This window comes from Dendrobates tinctorius, unplaced genomic scaffold, assembly GCF_039654945.1.
Source record: "Dendrobates tinctorius isolate UK_male_01 unplaced genomic scaffold, ASM3965494v1 ptg000227l, whole genome shotgun sequence".
Classification (NCBI taxonomy): domain Eukaryota; kingdom Metazoa; phylum Chordata; class Amphibia; order Anura; family Dendrobatidae; genus Dendrobates; species Dendrobates tinctorius.
The window spans coordinates 1,852,501-1,857,500 of record NW_027361894.1 but is presented as its reverse complement, the minus strand read 5'-3'; positions in this window follow the sequence as shown (position 1 = coordinate 1,857,500).

Here is a 5,000-nt window from a genome sequence, read left to right as displayed (position 1 = left end):
TCCACAGCTCTGTCATCCCCCCCACTAACGTAGGGGCTCGGGAAAGACTAGTGGCGCGGAGCTCGGCAGCGGCGTGGAAACGCCACCCACCGCCGCCGCTCTCGCTGGTGCCCGCCGCGGAGGCCGCCCTTCGGGCGATGCGTGGCACGGACCTCCGCGGGCAGGGCTGCGCATCTGGAACTTCGAAAAGGGCCGCCCTTGCTAACACTGTGCTTCCCCACGCGGGGAGCGATTCGGACGGCTGGCCCCCACGCCGGGGTGGGTGGGCGCCCCGCCGTTCGCCCGCGTGGGTCGTCAGACCACTGTTCATCGTTCGGTGCGATTCAAACTTCCCACAGCTCGGCCGCCTCCGTCCTCGAACGGGAGGTGACGGCCGGCGTGCGCGCCCAAAGATAGGTGGTGGAAGCCCGGGGGTACAGGAGGAAGGACACCGCTCACCGTAAACCGACGCGAGCTCCAAAGCCCGGGTCGAGCGAGCAGCACCACCTCCCCACCCGGGAGCGCCGTGCCAGATCGATCGGAGGATAAGACCGCTCTGAGAGGACATGGACGAGAGGGGCGTCCGCCTTCCGGAGCCCCCCCTTTCGGACGAGGACTCCGGATTTGCCCCCCGAAAGCCATCACCTCCAGAGAACCAGGGACCGCCGAGGGAGGGTCTGGTCAGGCTTGGGTACCCCAGCATTGCCTCTCTCGCTTGGGATGCACGATCGGCAAAAGTCCCTCTCGGAGCTGTGGAAGTTCGGTCTCAGCCGGAGTGCGCAACTTCCAGACGAGAGGGACCACATGCCAAGTCGCCTACCCAAGTCGGGGAACCAGAGAAACAACTGCTTTCTATCGGGGTAGAGAGACGACACTCTCTCAAGTACATTCTGCCAGAGGTGCGCATTCCTATGTATTTGCATTGCGGGACAACGTCCCCACTTTAAGGGGACGAAGTCGGAACTGTACCCGGCCTCAAGTCACTGTAGGGCGGATGCGGCACCTAGAAAATTCCTCATTCCGGTTCTTTTTCACTTAGTCGTTTTTTTTTTTGGCAAGAATGTACCCCAGGATGGCCAAAAAGCCAAAGCCAGGGACTGAGAACCATCGAGCATGCTCTGAGGGGACATAGTCAGAGGGGGCGTCCGCCTTCCAGAGCCCTCCTTCCCACGAGGACTCCAGATTTGCCCCCCCCCCCCTGACAACAGCCATCGCCTCCAGAGAACCAGGGACCACCGAGGGAGGGTCTGGTCGAAGCTCAGGTACCCAGGATAGCTTCTCCGGCTTGGGCATGGACCGCCAGACAAAGCCGCGGACCATGAACCATCCAGCCTGCTCTGAGGGGACATAGTCAGAGGGGGCGTCCGCCTTCAAGAGCCCTCCTTCCCACGAGGACTCCAGATTTGCCCCCCTGACAGCCATCACCTCCAGAGAACCAGGGACCGCCGAGGGAGGGTCTGGTCAAAGCTCACGTACCCCAGGACAGCTTCTCCGGCTTGGGCACAGACCGCCAGACAAAGCCGCGGACCATGAACCATCCAGCCGGCTCTGAGGGGACATGGTCAGAAGGGGCGTCCGCCTTCTAGAGCCCAAACTCGGCCACGGACTCCAGATTTGCCCCCCTGAATGCCATCACCCTTCAGAAGACCAGGGACCACCGAGGGAGGGTCTGGTCAGGCTCAGGTACCCCAGGATCGCCTCTCTCACTTGGGACGCACGACCAGCAAAAGTCCCTCCTGGAGCCGTGGAAGTTCAGTCTCGGCCGTATTTTGCAACTTCCACGACAAGAGGGACCACCTTCTAAGTCGCCTACCCGAGCCAGAGAACCATAGGAACAACCGCCATACATCGGGGTAGAGAGAGCCCACTCTCTCCTATATTCTCCCGCAGGTGCGCATTACTATGTATTTGCATTGCGGGACAATGTACTTCAATGAGCGGGACAAAGTCGGAAATGTATCCGACCTCCTGGAACTGTGCGGCTGCTACAGCAGTCAGAAATTCCCCATTCCGGTTCTTTTTCACTTGGATTTTTTTTTTTGCAATTTTTTGCCTAAAACGTATTCCTCCAACATGTACTAGCTCATGACACTTGAAATTTTTGAGCCAATTGATAATAACAGCTTTTTAGAGCTCAAAAACAAAAAAAATTTGAGCGAACAAAAAATGTTCGAAAATGACCTCAGCTCCTGGAACTGTTTTCGGTACACCTCCAGAGAGGCTCCCCTGCCTGGAAGTCTGTCACTGCTCAGCTCGAAATTTTTCTAAGTCCCAAAATTCGGTTTTTCATCCAAAATTCAACTTTCTGCCCAGGATCCACAAACTTTAAACCCAGTTGGGGGACCCTCCCTGGGGGCCCTACAACATACTGAAGCCCCCCTGTGGTGGAAGTAGGGGAATTTACTTATTTTTACACAAAATCACAAAATTCCATTTTTTGTTCGCAAAACACTTTTTTGTCCTCAAGAAACTTTTTTGTCCTCAAAACACTTTTTTGTCCTCGAGAAACTTTTTTGTCCTCAAGAAACTTTTTTGTCCTCAAAACACTTTTTTGTCCTCAAAACTCAATTTCTTCCATAATTCGACTTTCCCCCAAAAAACCACACATTCTACCCTCATGGGAGGCACTCTCCCTCGGGTCCCCACATCATATTGACGCCCCAGAGCGGTGGGAGAAGGGGAAATCTGATTTTTGCACAAAAATCCAAAAATCGCTCTAAGTCCAAAAATCCTGAAAATTTTTCTAAGTCCCAACGGTACTTTCTGAAAAGTGTACCCAGGCCCCTGGAAGCCTCCTAGGTACACCTCCTGAGACTCCCCCCTTCCTGGAAGTCTGACACATCTCGAAATTTTTCTAAGTCCCAAAAACTGGTTTTTGCTCCATAATTCGACTTTCCCCCCAAAAGCCACACATTCTACCCTCATGGGAGGCACTCTCCCTCGGGTCCCCACATCATATTGACGCCCCAGAGCGGTGGGAGAAGGGGAAATTCGATTTTTGCACAAAAATCCAAAAATCGCTCTAAGTCCAAAAATCTTGAAAATTTTTCTAAGTCCCAACGGTACTTTCTGAAAAGTGTACCCAGGCCCCTGGAAGCCTCCTAGGTACACCTCCCGAGGCGCCCCCTTCCTGGAAGTCTGACACATCTCGGAATTTTTTCTAAGTCCCCAAAAATGGTTTTTGCTCCATAATTCGACTTTCCCCCCAAAAGTCACACATTCTACCCTCATGGGAGGCACTCTCCCTCGGGTCCCCACTTCATATTGACGCCCCAGAGCGGTGGGAGAAGGGAAAATTCGATTTTTGCACAAAAATCCAAAAATCGCTCTAAGTCCAAAAATCTTGAAAATTTTTCTAAGTCCCAACGGTACTTTCTGAAAAGTGTACCCAGGCCCCTGGAAGCCTCCTAGGTACACCTCCCGAGGCGCCCCCTTCCTGGAAGTCTGACACATCTCGGAATTTTTTCTAAGTCCCCAAAAATGGTTTTTGCTCCATAATTCGACTTTCCCCCCAAAAGTCACACATTCTACCCTCATGGGAGGCACTCTCCCTCGGGTCCCCACTTCATATTGACGCCCCAGAGCGGTGGGAGAAGGGAAAATTCGATTTTTGCACAAAAATCCAAAAATCGCTCTAAGTCCAAAAATCTTGAAAATTTTTCTAAGTCCCAACGGTACTTTCTGAAAAGTGTACCCAGGCCCCTGGAAGCCTCCTAGGTACACCTCCCGAGGCGCCCCCTTCCTGGAAGTCTGACACATCTCGGAATTTTTTCTAAGTCCCCAAAAATGGTTTTTGCTCCATAATTCGACTTTCCCCCCAAAAGTCACACATTCTACCCTCATGGGAGGCACTCTCCCTCGGGTCCCCACTTCATATTGACGCCCCAGAGCGGTGGGAGAAGGGAAAATTCGATATTTGCACAAAAATCCAAAAATCGCTCTAAGTCCAAAAATCTTGAAAATTTTTCTAAGTCCCAACGGTACTTTCTGAAAAGTGTACCCAGGCCCCTGGAAGCCTCCTAGGTACACCTCCCGAGGCGCCCCCTTCCTGGAAGTCTGACACATCTCGGAATTTTTTCTAAGTCCCCAAAAATGGTTTTTGCTCCATAATTCGACTTTCCCCCCAAAAGTCACACATTCTACCCTCATGGGAGGCACTCTCCCTCGGGTCCCCACTTCATATTGACGCCCCAGAGCGGTGGGAGAAGGGAAAATTCGATTTTTGCACAAAAATCCAAAAATCGCTCTAAGTCCAAAAATCTTGAAAATTTTTCTAAGTCCCAACGGTACTTTCTGAAAAGTGTACCCAGGCCCCTGGAAGCCTCCTAGGTACACCTCCCGAGGCGCCCCCTTCCTGGAAGTCTGACACATCTCGGAATTTTTTCTAAGTCCCCAAAAATGGTTTTTGCTCCATAATTCGACTTTCCCCCCAAAAGTCACACATTCTACCCTCATGGGAGGCACTCTCCCTCGGGTCCCCACTTCATATTGACGCCCCAGAGCGGTGGGAGAAGGGAAAATTCGATTTTTGCACAAAAATCCAAAAATCGCTCTAAGTCCAAAAATCTTGAAAATTTTTCTAAGTCCCAACGGTACTTTCTGAAAAGTGTACCCAGGCCCCTGGAAGCCTCCTAGGTACACCTCCCGAGGCGCCCCCTTCCTGGAAGTCTGTCACATCTCGAAATTTTTCTAAGTCCCAAAAAATGGTTTTTGCTCCATAATTCGACTTTCCCCCCAAAAGTCACACATTCTACCCTCATGGGAGGCACTCTCCCTCGGGTCCCCTCAACATATTGACGCCCCAGAGCGGTGGGAGAAGGGGAAATCTGATTTTTGCACAAAAATCCAAAAATCGCTCTAAGTCCAAAAATCCTGAAAATTTTTCTAAGTCCCAACGGTACTTTCTGAAAAGTGTACCCAGGCCCCTGGAAGCCTCCTAGGTACACCTCCTGAGACTCCTCCCTTCCTGGAAGTCTGACACATCTCGAAATTTTTCTAAGTCCCAAAAAATGGTTTTTGCT